This window comes from Pseudophryne corroboree, chromosome 9 (assembly GCF_028390025.1).
Source record: "Pseudophryne corroboree isolate aPseCor3 chromosome 9, aPseCor3.hap2, whole genome shotgun sequence".
NCBI lineage: Eukaryota > Metazoa > Chordata > Amphibia > Anura > Myobatrachidae > Pseudophryne > Pseudophryne corroboree.
The window spans coordinates 410,612,831-410,629,321 of NC_086452.1; positions in this window are offsets into that span (position 1 = coordinate 410,612,831).

Here is a 16,491-nt window from a genome sequence, read left to right on the forward strand (position 1 = left end):
TCAAGAACCTCATCTCCTCCCAGTCTTCCAACCCCCGGCGCCTCTTTGCCACTCTCAACTCACTCCTCTGCCCACCTCCACCTCGTCTCCCTTCCTCACTCTCTGCTCTTGACTTTGCCACTTACTTCACATCCAAAACTCCATACATCAGGACATCACATCACACCAGATCATCAGTAACCAGCCTTCTCCCATCCCTTACAACCCCTCCCCATCCCTCGCACCAACTCTGACATCTTTCTCCCATGCATCTGGAGAGGAAGTCATGGCCCTCATTTGTTCCTGTCCCCTCACCACCTCCCCACTTGACCCTATCCCCTCCCGCCTCCTCCATTACCTCTCTCCTTCTGCTTGTTCCCATCTTTCCCACCTTCTCAATCTCTCCCTCTCATCAGGCACTGTCCCCTCTGCCTTCAAGCATGCACTCATCTCTCCTATTCTTAAAAAACCTACCCTTGATCCAAACACTCTCTCCAACTACCGACCCATCTCTCTCCTCCCTTTTGCCTCCAAACTCCTTGAGCATATTGTCTACAACCGCCTTACTTCCTTTCTTTCCTCACAGTCACTGCTTGACCCATTCCAGTCTGGCTTCCGTCCTCTCCACTCCACTGAAACTGCCCTTACAAAAGTATGCAATGACCTCCATGCTGCTAAATCTAAGGGACACTACTCTCTACTTATTCTACTTGATCTCTCTGCTGCTTTTGACACTGTGGACCGTCCTCTCCTACTGCAAATCCTTCACTCCATTGGTCTGCGTGACACTGCCCTCTCTTGGCTGTCTTCCTACCTTTCTGACCGTTCATTCTCTGTCTCCTCTCATGACTCCCCCTCCCCCTCACTTCCACTAACTGTAGGGGTACCCCAAGGTTCTGTCCTTGGTCCTCTTCTCTCTCTATACGTCCTCACTAGGTAAGCTCATTAGTTTCCAATATCATCTCTATGCTGATGACACCCAAATCTATCTTTCCTCTCCAGACCTCTCCCCTGATCTCCTCACTCGTATCTCCAACTGTCTCTCTGCTACCTCCTCCTGGATGTCCCAGCACTTTCTTAAACTTAACATGTCTAAGACTGAGCTGATCATCTTCCCTCCCTCCCGCATAACCTCACCTCCTACAATCTCATTATCTATTGATGGCACTACTATCTCCTCTAGCCCCCAAGTGCGCTGTCTTGGAGTAATCCTTGACTCCTCCCTCTCCTTAAAACCACATATTCAGCACCTCTCACAAACCTGCCGTTTTCATCTAAAAAATATTTCCAGGATCAGACCCTTTCTGACCCAGGATGCACCTAAGACTCTTATCCACTCACTGGTCATCTCCAGACTGGACTTCTGTAATCTCCTCCTGACTGGCATTCCTGACAAATACCTCTCTCCACTCCAATCTATCCTCAGTGCTGCTGCCCGGCTCATTTTCCTCACCAAACGCACTACGTCAACCTCTCCTCTCTTACTAGACCTTCACTGGCTCCCCTTCCCTTTCAGAATCCATTTCAAGCTTCTCACACTCGCTTACAAAGCCCTCACCCACTCCTCTCCCATCTACATCTCTGACCTAATCTCCCTTTACATTCCCACCCGTCCTCTTCACTCTGCTAATGCACGCCGACTCTCCTGCCTACGGATTACTTCCTCCCACTCCTACCTCCAAGATTTTTCACGTGCTGCACCACTTCTCTGGAATTCCCTACCTCTCCACCTCAGACTCTCCACCTCTCTACAAAACTTCAAACAGGCTCTCAAGACCCACTTCTTCACCAAACCCAGCCAAATCTCATCCTAACCCTCTGTTCCACACTCTCTATGTACCCCATCTGTGTCACCCCTGTCTGTCTACCCCTCCCGTTTAGAATGTAAGATCTCATGAGCAGGGCCCTCTTCCCTCATGTGCTTATCCTTTTTCTTACTTTAATAATCTTCAACTGCACCAAATCCAGCAGTCTTCTGCCACCTGATACTTATTCCAGTGTCATCTGCTGATATAACTATGTTTATTCACCCTCTACTTGTCCTATACTGTTATCAACTGTAAGTTGCTGTTTTCTTGTTTGATTATTTGTTTATGTACTCTGTAATTGGGCGCTGCGTAACCCTTGTGGCGCCATATAAATAAAGGATAATAATAATAATATATATACAAACACCTTCTTATATATATACAAACAGAAAATTCAACACTCACCATAGCAAGCTCACTTGTCCTCACAACATCAATAAATAAATTATGGGGGTTTTCTGTTTGTATATATTTAAGTAGGTGGCCATGGGCTACATGCACCCCACTCTATGAGAGGTGAGTGCAGACATTGCACCAGACTTCTGAGGTGGCAATTGCTGTGGTTTTATATTTGTTTGTATATTGCAGGGTTAATCTTTGGTTAACTCTTATTAACTGTGGCCACAAGCTTTTTCATGCACCCGTATGTAAACACAATCATTCTAAACCTGTGTCAGCTGTTCCTTAGTAATTTATCAGCCAGTGTCGGGTGACTAGTGTACCTTTAAAATCCATAAGGTATGTGGCAGGTGCACATTAAACCTAGTGGGCATATTTGCACTTATATTATGTGATATAGTTGCCAGGTTTTAATTTTTGAGACTCTGTGATAGTGTTGGACCTGCATGAAGGTGGGGTACCTTGGCGATCGGTTTGCAGGCTTCTGTGCATTGGCCAATTCACTAACCAAACCCCCATCATTTATTTATTGATGGTGTGAGGATAAGTGAGCTTGCTATGGTGAGTCCTGAATTATTAATATAGTAAAAATGAGAATATATACAAATCTTAAGAAGGTATCATATAGCACATATAAAACGTTAACATAAATAGTTTATTGTAAACAGGATACAGCACACAAGTTTTTTTTACATATATATATATATAGATATATACAGTATATGAATGTATTTCATAATTATGAAAAATATATCTATAATAGTAATTGTGCACAATTATAGATTTATAACTTAGTAATCCTCAGGGGGTATACTGTATTTACTAAAATTTGATTTTGGAGTTTCAAGGGATTTGCATTCAATTTACATTCGATTTGAATTGAAAAGATTTACTAAAGACCAAATCGAATGTCAAATCGATTCTAAAGCCAAATTCAACTCACATCCCAATAGAAATCGAATTTCTGAAAAACATTGATGTTTTCCCATAGCCCAACATAGAATCCCCTCATTTACAAAAATTTGATTTGCAAATCAACTTGAAATCAAACTCAAAATTTAAACTTCAAATCCCAAAATGTTTAGAATGATGTTAGACATTTGATTTTGGCTCCTAAACACCTTTCTCATGGTAGGAAATTGATAGTGAGGACTTTGTAAGTACCAAAATGCATGTAGGGCAGTGTGGAAGTAGTGATAATGGATGTCCAAGGTTATGGTATGTTGTGCACCTGACTAAGATAGCCCTGGAGGATCAATCAGCACCATCAGTAGCTTCATGAGTTGAATAGTGCACATATTTATACTTATTGACATCATAATTATTCTATGAATGGGCTCCTCTTCCCTCATCTGCTTATCCTTTTCTTACTTTAATAATCTTCAACTGCATCAATTCCATGGTTTTCTGCCACCTGATACTTATTTCAGTGTCATCTACTGATGTAGCTATGTTTTTTTACTCCATGCTTGTCCTATATTGTCTTCAACAGTTTTCCTGTTTTGATTATTTGTTTATATACTCTGTAATTGGGTGATGCCATATAAATAAAGAATAATAATAATAATAATAATAGATAGCACCAGAACACAATATTGGACAATTTGGCTGGATGATATAATGAATTTTAAAATCATGAGTGTTGTTACTGGCTATTCTGGTTTGTTCAGTGATGCCTACATCCTCAGAAATACTTCCCTGTCTGTAAAAATTCTTGTGTGACAAATTCCAGAGGGATGGTTGTTGTGTAAGATACCAGTATGTTCTAATAAAGCAGCTAATAGTAATTGTGACAATATTGTTCTAATTTCTTCCTCTTCCACCAAAAAGGTTATTTAGGCTATGGCTGTTGCTCCTGGCTTCTGACTCCATTGTCAAATTCACAAACTCCTGCTGAGCATAGGTATAAAGAGACACATATAGCCACCCAATCCATGACAAAATGCATCTTTGTTTTATTAAAAAAAAAAAATGTCAGGAGGCATATTATATAATTTAGCAAAAGTGTTCGATATTGTGCTCTGATGCCATCTATTGCATTATCGCACATTAAACAAACCACTCCCCCCCAGATTATGCAAAAAAAGGGGAGCAGGCAGAGGTTTTGTTACCGACCACTGACTATGGGGGTAATTCAGACCTGATCGCTCGCTAGTTGTTTTCTGCAGTCCTGGGTTCACATAGTCGCCGCCCACCGGGGAGTGTATTTTAGCTGTGCAAGTGTGCGATCGCATGTGCAGCCGAGTGGTACAAAAAGATTTTGTGCAGTTTCTGAGTAGCCCAGGACTTACTCAGCAGCTGCGATCACTTCAGCCTGTCCAGGACCGGAATTGACGTCAGACACCCGCCCTGCAAACACTTGGGAACACCTGCATTTTTCCAACCACTCCCAGAAAACGGTCAGTTGACACCCACAAACACATTCTTCCTGTCAATCACCTTGCTTTTGCCTGTGCGAATGGATTCTTCGCACAAACCCATCGCAGAGTAACAAACCACTTTGTACATGTGGGACACACCTGCGCATTGCGGTGAATACGCATGCGCAATTCTGACCGGATCGAAGCGCCGCAAAAACTGCTAGCAAACAATCAGGTCTGTTAGCCCCTATGTGAGCACAGAAAGTGGAAGGCAGGCAGGAAAGCAAATTAGGGCTGAGTTTATTGCCACATTTTTCAGCTGTAAGTATTTAAACAAAACACTAAATTGTAATCATTAGTTAGGTTTTTATGCATAAAACAGTGTATAGAGAGACCTTCCCCTTTAATTAGTGTGCATGTGATACATTTGGACCAATATGCAGTAATGAAGAATGTTGCTGGGGATATTAATGGGGATTTGATGTTCTGTTTTGGAAGGAATTTCATAAGTTCAACTCAAAATTTCTTCCAAGCATGAATCCACATCGAATACAATTATTAGTAAATGTGGGTTTTTTGAAGGGATTTAGAAAATCAAATAGAATCGATTTCAGTTAACTTTGTAGATTCATAAAAATGATCTCAAAATCAAACTTTAGTAGACATACCCCCTGGACTCAAGCATGGATAAACTGAAAACCTGGACTGTAACTGGAGAGTTTGGGAACCTGCACTAACCGTTTGAATAAAAAAAAAATATCGTTGTGCTTAAAGACACACACAGAAGCATAATATAAGGCTGAACAGCAAAGAAATCAGTGTTAGAGGAGTATTTGCATATGGGTAACACAAGCTGTTTGTCCAGTGCTGCAGATCGTCGTCGTCATCATCATCATCCGCTGTTTGCACTTGTTCATGGCCACCTGCAAATAATATGGCTACTCAGGCATACATGAATCCGTCCGTATGTACTCGCAATTGCACAAACACTGTACTTACTATCTGTGGCCTATTAGTGAACGCCAATGTCCTGACTATCATGCACACTACAGCGGCAGTGGCGTCAGAAGGCGGGTGCTGGGGGTTCGGCCCACGCCCAGGTGTCACCCTTGGAAGGGGTGACACCAAAGTGCCGGCTCTTCTGCAGTGACAGGAGCCGAGTGCTGCAGTGTGATAATCTACTGCAGCACTCAGCTCCTGTCACAGAAAAGGAGCCGGCACTGCGCGCTGCCTAATCTCCGGGTGCAGATAGCATCTCAGAGGAAGCTGGACACGCCCCCGGAGTGAAGAAGAGGAGACCCGCAAGGCCACTCCCCTTTAAATTAGGCCACACTCCTTTTTTGGGCGGCCGCGGCTCCAGTGGGGTGAGTGGGGGGGAGGGGTGTAGTAATGCAGAGTGCGCAACGGGTGTCACAACACCTGGGGATGCCTCTGCACAGCGACACAAGCGGCAGAATCACACGAACTGCATGGATATATGCTGGACTGTTCCCACTGTTCTGTTCATGCGCACAGAAAAATCGTGCAATTTCCGCCACACAAACTGGCATATTGCTCTCACTGCTACAGCCATTTATCACACCGGTTCCTTCTGGGACATCTTGATGATCCTGAAATAGTTCCAAGCCTTCCAGGTGATCAGATAATAGAAGCTCTATGTCCTGGCCTGTTACGTCATACTTTATTGTAGCTTGTAAAATCTAGCTGAAGTCAATGTTCCTTCAGACAAATCTGCCACCCTTTCGCACATTCTTCTTGACCTTCGATTATCTGATCTAGAAGAACTTCATGATTCAAAACTAGAACAACATCCTAGGATAAGTAAATCGATTGGATTTGTATTACAGTGTGGTGCTACGGTGTATGTGAATGCTTGTAAAGTGTGTGGCAGAAGTAAATCATCTTGTTATGTTCCTGTTAGTATTTATCTATTCCTCAAGTGTCACAGACTCCTGCCTGTATATCCCTGGAGTTATTAAAATAGGTAGAATGCATTACAGAGGTGACTCAAGTCACTGCTCTCAGCTTCTGTATGTCAGCATGATCAGAGCCATTCTCACAGCCTATTACAGATTGTGAGGAGCAGCTGTATGATGCGTCATCTCCCTCCTCTAAAACGTGGACGTGAATCCACATACACTTCTAATCAGATCGCGCGGAAAATAGCCCCGTATGACGCAACATGACCTTTGAGACTTAACTGAGCCAAGTGTCCCGCTACGGACTATTCCCCAAAAACAGTTTCTTATTCACATCACTAATGCGACAAAAATACCAATGCATGGTTACCCTGGACACTGATGCCGGCATTTCATGTAGCTTCTGTATGCGGCTCAGGCAAAAGATAGAGGTCTGACACAAGTGACCTTGTACCATGCATTGTTATGCTTAACCTGCGAATTTATACCAATCCCTTTTGTGACAAATAAGACTAATCTTAAGTATTTTGGACACTATGGGCCACCATGGGACACTCTATGCCAAAGTCGAACGTAGTTGTGATCTTTTTTTCCACTGCGGAGCATCTAAGTCACACTGTACATGCTTCCCAATTCGTAGTTGCAATTTCCGACACACTCACGGAGGACTACATTGAAAATGTATTGAGCTTTCCTGGGTGATGACTGGGGGGCTATTCAGACACACGGAGATGGTCCTACATACAGTATGGGCGTGTTATAGGAATGTTGCGGAAGTGGTTGCATATACTGACTCTTAATCACTCACATAGGATGTAAATAATCTGCACCTGCCATAAGACTGGTGCTAGTTTCAATGGTGCAAACGATGGTTGTGCCTAAAGATTCACCAAGCAGCGGTACAGATGGGTCCATGTTTATCTTGACCTTTAATAGGATTAACTGAGACTGGGCAGTCAGACTTAATCCCCTATACACCAAGTAAAGCGAGCCCACAAGGGTACACAATTACTGATTCTAAGGGTACTGATGGTGGTCACAGAACATGGAATATACAAGATTTGTTCCAAAATAAACAAAAAACATGTGTCAACCATGTTTGTGTTTACCATTGTCATGTCGACCTTTTGTACCTATCGACCTAATGTATGTTGACCATTTGGCGTTGGTCTATTGACTGTCGACCATAACATTGTCGATTTATTATACCACACCAAAAGTACTATAATACAGGAATCACTACCCGACTGACTGCCCTTATTTCCAAAGTCATTCCCAAGTGTTAAGAAATTGCCTCTTGAGTTGCACACACCATATATTTTCTCTTATTCTATGGGCGGGATTCAATTCTTTTCACCCCTTTACACACCCATTCTGTTTCTGCCCTCAGGGACGTTGTATCATTATTTCAGCTCGCTACTCCCGGAGTAGCGAAGCACCCAACCCTTTGCACAGCTAAACCTGATTACTATGGGCACAATATGTGCGATAACGGAGATCATTTTAGAAAGGAAATTGGTCGTCATATATCATTTGGATCTCACCCTCTGTGTTGGATCTCCTGTCGTTTAAAAAAAAAATGATGATACGGTGTCAGGTGACGTGCACAGATGCATCCATCCAGTATTAAAGTGCCAGTACAATAGCTTCCTATTACCTACACAAATATACCCATCCTATATTGTGAATGCAATGCTGGGTTTTTCCTTAGCTGTGCTCACAGCCAAGGAAGGTCCCTGCAGATATCACCCTGGGCTATGCTCAAGAATCTTACAAGGGTGGCTGCAATGGGGCCCAAAAAATCCTCTCTGTACCCCTAAAGGTAAATAGTTTTATGTATAGTATGAGGCTTTTTCTATAGGGAAGTCTGCAGTCATGTAGCTTATGTACTGTATGTTATATTTGTAACACTGCAGGGTTGGCAGGTGTGTCTACGTGGTTAGAAGAGATATCACAGGTGTTCGTTGTCTATGTGACAGACCCTTTCCCTAAGATGTTCTCCCCTGTACTTTATTCATGGTACCTTGCTCAGAGAGGTAGCATAGATTGATACACAACAGTAGTGTACTGACAACAATTCCAACAGTATGTTTCTTTTATTGAATGGCAAAGAACTCTGGATTAAAGATGGTGATTAGTTATGGGCAAAATTGGACTATCACAATTATAATAGTGCATTAAATAAGACAGGAAAATCACATTTGGTTACAGCTCACAATACACTGGAACATTCAATAATTCAATGGTTCTATCAATCTAATCACAGATCCTTGCATACTCCAAGAAAAAGAAGAAAATAATGAGGACAATGAAGAAAGTGATTAAAAAATACTGGTTCAATAGCATTTACTACTTTTCTAACTATCCCTGTTAAGAATGTCTTAATTTTCACCGGCAATTTTACATTGGAGCTCTTAGATCAGACAGCATCAGTGTTGCAATGGGGCTGTGGAGTAACTGTTCTTGTTGCACAAGGTATGGAGATCCTAAAGTGCCACAGTATTGCAATGGGGGAAATGGCACTAGTGAAGCAATATTAATCCTGGGTTTTATTAGTAAAAAAATGTCACTGTTCTTTAATATGGAAAAAAGTATGTAAATAGCGAAGGTATCTCAGGATCTCTAACAATGCAGCTTTCTCTGTAGTAATTATTCCTTGAACAAATAACTCAGTCTTTACTGCTTAAAGCAACTCAATATTCATTGTCAGTCTTTACTCCTTAAGCAACTTAATATTCCTCTTTTAAGTTCCTCTTACAAGTAAGGCCTCTGTCCTGGTAGTTGTCAAGCAGGGGCTACTCTGTGGGATGTTCTATTAAGGGCCTGGTAGCACCCCTTCTGTCCATGCAGTCGTGAGCAGTATGCGTGACAAATGGACAGTTGGGTCTTGTTCTCACCTATTTGCAGTCTGCAACACAAACAGTCTTTGTTAACTCACTGTTAACCTCTCAGGTTGTTCCGCTCACTGGCTGGACCTGTCTCAGCAGTTTTCAGCTTCTCAAGATGGCTGCAGCGTCTGTACCTCTGTATAGGCCTGGCAGTGTCCGGTACCCAGGTGCAGTGTCTCACGCCCGCTTTCCTGGTTCTCTGCACTAACAGAAGCACGCCGCTGCTGTAGCTCTGCAGCACTGCTCTCCACCGCCATCCGGTTCACCCCGTTTTAGCTTCTACCGCTCTGCTCCTCACAACACATCCAGCTCCTTCAATGGCTTTCTTCCTTCTTCATCTCACAAGGCTCCACTTGCTCTCTTTCTCTTTATCCAATCGGCTCTCACCACCTCACCAGCACAGGACATGTGACATGACTCTGGTCCTTTCTTTAACCCCTGCTGTACCAGTATGACACTCTGCAAGCTGCAAACACCGTTTTTACACTGTTAAAGGGGTACACACAATGGGGGTCATTCCGAGTTGTTCGCTCTGTAAATTTTTTCGCATCACAGCGATTTTCCGCTTAGTGCGCATGCGCAATGTCCGCAGTGCGACTGCGCAAAGTAAATTTGCTATGCAGTTAGGTTTTTTACTCACGGTTTTTTCTTCGTTCTGGTGATCGTAATGTGATTGACAGGAAGTGGGTGTTTCTGGGCGGAAACTGGCCGTTTTATGGGTGTGTGCGGAAAAACGCTACCGTTTCTGGGAAAAACGCGGGAGTTGCTGGAGAAACGGGGGAGTGGTTGGGCGAACGCTGGGTGTGTTTATGACGTCAAACCAGGAACGACAAGCACTGAACTGATCGCAGATGCCGAGTAAGTCTCGAGCTACTCAGAAACTGCACAGAGATGTCTTTTCGCTATATTGCGAATCTTTCGTTCGCAATTTTAAGAAGCTAAGATTCACTCCCAGTAGGCGGCGGCTTAGCGTGTGTAAAGCTGCTAAAAGCAGCTTGCGAGCGAACAACTCGGAATGAGGGCCCATGTTCCAGGGTACCACATTTGTGTGCAGAATACATGCTGGTCTGGTAACATTAGAGACAGAGGCCCTCATTCCGAGTTGTTCGCTCGCTAGCTGCTTTTAGCAGCTTTGCACACGCTAAGCCGCCGCCTACTGGGAGTGAATCTTAGCTTTGCAGAATTGCGAACGAAAGATTCGCATAATTGCGAATAGAAATTTATTTGCAGTTTCTGAGTAGCTCGGGACTTACTCTGCCACTGCGATCAGTTCAGTCAGTTTCGTTCCTGGTTTGACGTCACAAACACACCCAGCGTTCGCCCAGACACTCCCCCGTTTCTCCAGCCACTCCCGCGTTTTTCCCAGAAACTGCAGCGTTTTTCCGCACACACCCATAAAACGGCCAGTTTCCGCCCAGAAACACCCACTTCCTGTCAATCACACTCCGATCACCAGAACGAAGAAATTTCTTCGTTAAGCCGTGAGTAAAATACCTAACTTTTTGGCAAATTTACTTGGCGCAGACGCACTGCGAACATTGCGCATGTGCAGTTTGCGACAAATCGCTCCGTTGCGAAAACCACTAACGAGCGAACAACTCGGAATGAGGGCCAGAATCCCTTGGTTGCATAGCAAAATTTGGATTGGGGTCCAGTCATACAGTACTACTATACAGAGGCGTCATTCACCTCTCCTGAACCCGGTGCGGCAGTTGGCGTGGCTTTGTGGACGACCCGTGGGGGGGTGGCTTCACGGAGGGGGCGTGGCTAAGCACCCCGGCCCCCATTTTCGGTACTCTGGGGATCCGGGAGTTGCTGCTTGCTCCCAGAGACTAACGTGTCTGCAGTGCCAGCTCCTACATGGTGACAGGAGCCGGGTTGCTGCACGTAATGTTACAGTGCATCACCCAGCTCCTGTCACTGAGCAGGAGCCGGCACTTGGATGTCACCACTCGGCGGATGACAAACGGGTGCGGGCCGCACCCACCTTGTGACGCCAGTGCCACCATAGCCTCTGAAAAGCAGAAAGGGTGCCTAGTCTTCTGACCCATGTCTCTGCCACTGTGTGAGGCTAAACTTGTGAAATTATTTGAGGAACATCTAATTAATGTCAACCAGTGCTTCTCAGCCAGGGTTTCTAGTTACTCTAGGGGTATTTACTGTGGCATTCAAGGGTACCAGAAAAATGTTCTGTAATTGTGGGGTGGGACGTTCAGGTAATAATTAGACACATAAGTAAAGCAATGCCCTATCCATCACAGAAAGACCCTGGTAACAAAATAAAAGTTTTCCCTGTATGCCTGCATCAGATAGAACATGGGCTACATATTTTTTGTCATTTGGGAGTACAAATAATGCAAATGGACCACCAGGGAGTACCAGGTTGGAAAATGCTTGAGAACCACTCATTTAGACGAATAGTGCAACTGCGCACAGTTCAGATCCGATCACTTTATTTGTGGCACACAACAGAATGCACAGGGACATTGCGGCACTGTCATTTCCTTTCAGGGACACCAGATTATGCTGAATATTACAACTGTGAGAGCGTTATTATTATCGGGATATCTTCCATAGTAAGGAAAACATCTTTCATTTTCCCATGTGCATTTACTCTTCTGGGTTTAGGAAATGTAGAGTAACAATAAGAGCCCAATGCAATGACACTTCAGTCTTCATTTGTGAGCACTGCTGATTGCAGGCCTTATACTCATGCTAGGATTAGACCAAGTATGCAATCAGCGGCTTAGCTGTCTTGATGGAAATCAGTGGGGTCAAGAGAGGGAGATAGTGAAATCCCAGCAGTTGTTATGGAATCGTTTGCTGTAATAATCTGAGCTATACAGTCTGTGAGACACTGGTCATACAATGTATTGCTGCCTGCCATACTATGTGAAACCCACGACGACTCATTTTCCAGTTTTGAATGCTTTTTGGTAGATCCTGGGGCGCCCCCTCCTGTTTTCACTAAGTAATTTATGCAGGATCCAGGAGATGAAATGTAACAATGCACATACTATAGTTAATGTATAGCCAGCTAGTCTAGAACAGAACACAGCTGTTCAGACTCTCTACAAAATTGTATATTCATACATTAGCGAATAATCATGCAGACTACATACAACTAGAACTAAAATATATCATGCATATTCCAGGGCAATGAAAGGAATTGTGAACACAATCAATGAAATCAGAATATGATGAGATGCAGTGGCTTTAATCCACTTATACCTGGATGCATTGTTGTTCTATTGCTTATACAGAAGTATGTGCACCTGTTTCTCAAGAGTTTTTATTCAATAAAAGGAGTAATGAAGGCCATGGTAAATTGATGGGAAAATATACATCAGTCATTTTTATTTTCATATATGTAAAAACGGGTACGTTATGAATTACAGATGGCCGGGATGCCGGCCGTCAGTATACCGACAGCGGCATCCCGGCCACCAGTATACCGGCAGCGGGGTGAGCGCTAGTAAGCCCCTTGCAGGTTCACTGCGCTCACCACGCTGCGGCACACTGCAGATGTCGTGGACACCCATAGAGGGAGAATCACCTACCTCGCCGGTATTCCGTTGCAGGCATTGTACCGCTGTGCGGTATTCCAGCATCGGGATTGTGATCGCTGGGATCCTGTGTGTTAACTGCTTCCCACAAAAACATATGAAGTACACTGTGTATGCATGGTGAAACGTGATTCCCTACATATCCTCTCACTAATATGTATATACTAATACCTCTGGCAGCTCAAATAGATTTTTGTTGGCAATATTTAGAAACTGCCACCACTTACTTTATAAATGATGTCTCTTGAAAGGGTGAAAACGGTTATGTCTAAAATCCCATGTGCCTCACACGTTGAGTAATACTTCCAGTATAATTCAGCACAATAAGGGTCATTAAGGTGCGGTTGTTCTTCCTACTCCTGTGGCAATAATTTGGTGTATGCAGTTGCGATTATATATTAATATGGGCAGAAGCTAACCCGTGCAAAAGGACGCCCACACCAATCACATCTTACGGCAACGCATGATTTCAGAAACATTGCTAACATTGTCACATATTGGGTCGCCACGCAGAGCCTGAGTGCCTCTGAAGACTCTAAGGCTGAACTCTCCTGGAACGCAAAAGGCCTGTTCAGTACAAGTGTAATCACAGCTGCTACTATATACACGTCCAGAAAATGGTTTCTGAACAGCCATTAAATACCTGCGTTTGCATGACCACTTCCTGTTACTCACTTTGCGACTAAAATCTTGCTGCGACCACACTTGCTGAACATGTGATCTGCGGCTCATATGCATGCGCAGTGCAAAAACATTGATCGATATGTATACTGCCACCTCTTTTATCTGCACCTGATTGACCCCTATGAGAATGTCTGCATTACATGAAATGATGGTACTCATAGTGCAGAAGAGAAAGACAGCAAGCAAGTGATGTGGAGAAACCATGAGGCAGTATAGATGTAGACACAGATGATGAGTGCTAATGGTTGGCCAAGTCCCTCTTTGGTGGCTGCACACACTCTCTTGGGTGGCTGTCCACACCCTTTCGGCTTGGGCTCTTGGTGGGCCCTTTATACCCGAGCCTGACACTGTCTGCCAGGCAGCACTTTTTTGCACTTGGGTTCCTAAGGATGTCAGTTTCTGAAGAAATTGTGGCATATATATAGTCTCACTCCATGCTCTCTTCTCTAAGGCTATTACATCCTTAACTCTCCCTGCAACTCATCCCTCTGTGCACATTGCAGCATCTGTAAACCACTGTCCTCTTATTAACAATCATTAGCTTTTTTCTTATCTATTTGCATTGAATATAACATCCTTATCCTATTACCTCCTACAACTAATTTTGACTTATCTCTCTTTCTGCTCTGCTCTCTCTCCTGCTTCTACTTGCTGGTTACAGATCACCAACTCTAGGCCCCAACCACATGTCCCACTCACATTCAGCTGATTCACAATGCAATATATATCCAGCTAGCCTCATAAACATCACATTTCTCCCATCACCCTCCAAGTCACTAAAATGGGTCTTATGGAATGCACACTCTGTTTGCAAGAAATTAGCATCCAATAATGACACCTTCATCTCAAAAATTCTCAACCTGCTGGCTATAACATAAAATGGCTCACACATTCAGACACAGCCTTTCCTGCAGCACTTTCACATGGCGGTCTTCACTTCTTGCACATCTCCAGGCCTGGTAACAGAAAAGGAGGTGGTGTTAGAATATTACTGTCCCAATTTCTCACATATACAGTTCTACTACAGGGTCTACCACTCACATTTACATCATTTGAAGTACAGTCTATCAGGATTTTTACCCCTTTCTCTCTTTGTGTTACTGCCATCTATCGCCTACCTGTGCAAGACAAACAATTTTTGGAACATTTTTCTGCGTGGCTCTTAAGTTCTTATCCTCTGAGATCTCCACTATCATTATGGGTGATTTCAGTATCCTTTTTGACAGTCCACAATCTGCTAATGCCTCCAAATTATTCTCTCTAACTTCTTTCTGCCTCTCCCAATGGACTAACTCATTTACTCATCAGGAGGACCACTGGTTTGATCTTGTATTCACCAGATTATGCTCAGTTTATGAATTCACTAACACTCAATTCCCTCTCTCAGATCTCAACCTTATCACCTACATGCTCTCCTCCATTACTTCAAACTGAATGTCACTGAAGTCTACTGTTCTTCCTCAAACCTGCAGAAATACTGTATGAACACTTTTAATTTTCAACAACTATCCACCTCTCTGGAACAACTGCTCTCACCAATTTCTACATTCACCTCTCCTGAGTCTGCTGTATCACACCTGGACAAGTCTCTATAAATAACCCTCGATGAAGTGACTCCAGCTACCTATTATACTCCACTTAGGCTTAGATGTCAACTGTGACACTCCAAATTAACAAGACACCTACAAAAGCTTTTACATCTCATACTACTAGCGACTTCCCCACATATAAGAATATCTACCACTCTTACATGTAAATCACTCCTTATCTCTCACCAATCCCAGCAGCTAGTGCACAAGATCTTGCTTCATATTTCAAGGATAAGATTTATAACATTCAAAATAAAATTATATATGCTCATCCAAACACCTGCTGAATTCTCCACCTGAACCCTCTGGCACCTTCTCTTTATTTGAACCCACAAAATTAAGTTGAAGTACCTACACTCTTCTCATCTACCTACTTTACTACCTCTCCCTTTGATCCAATGCCCTCACAAATCAGGTAAGATCTGTCTCCTGTTCTCATCCCAACCTTAACTAAAAACTGCAATCTCTCTCTATCTTCTGGTATCTTTCCATCACTGTTCAAGCATGCAGAGATTACTCCCATTTTAAAAAAAACACAAAATTCTGACCCAAACACTCTCTCAATCTATCATCCCATTTCTCAGGTCCCTTGCCTCTCAAAGCTACTTGAGAAACTCACCTACACTAGCCTCACACACTTTCTTAACTCACACAACTTATAGAACCCACCCCAGTCAAACTTTTGGGGGCCATTCCGACCCGTTCGCTCGCTGCGTTTTCACGCAGCAGAGCGAACGGGTCCCTGCTGCGCATGCGCCGGCGCCTGCGGGACGGCCGACGGCCGTGTCAGGACAGTGATTGCCTCTGCCTGATTGACAGGCAGAGGCGATCGATGGGTGGGAGGGGGCGAAACGGCGGCGTTTGGCCACCGTTTCGTAGGCGCGGTCCGGACAACGCAGGCGTGGCCAGACCGAATGGGGGGCGTGCCGCAGCGGCTGCGTGACATCACACGCAGCCGCTGCGGGCCAGGGAGTGAGGAGTAGCTTCCGGCCAGCTCGCTAAAGCTGCGCTGGCTGGGAGTTACTCCTGAAGTGCAAAGGCATCGCCGCTGTGCGATGCCTTTGCACTTCTGCGAGGGGGTGCCGGACTGACATGCGGGGCGGACTAGCCCCGTGCTGGGCATCTCCCCGCATGTCAGGAAAGTTTATCGTAGCTGTACAAAATTTTGCACAGCTACGATCAACTCGGAATGACCCCCTTTGTTCCCAACACGTCACAGAGACAGCACTGACTAAAGTCGTGAATGACCTGGTCACTGTAAGTCTAAAGGTCATTACTCACTTCTTATTCTTCTAGATC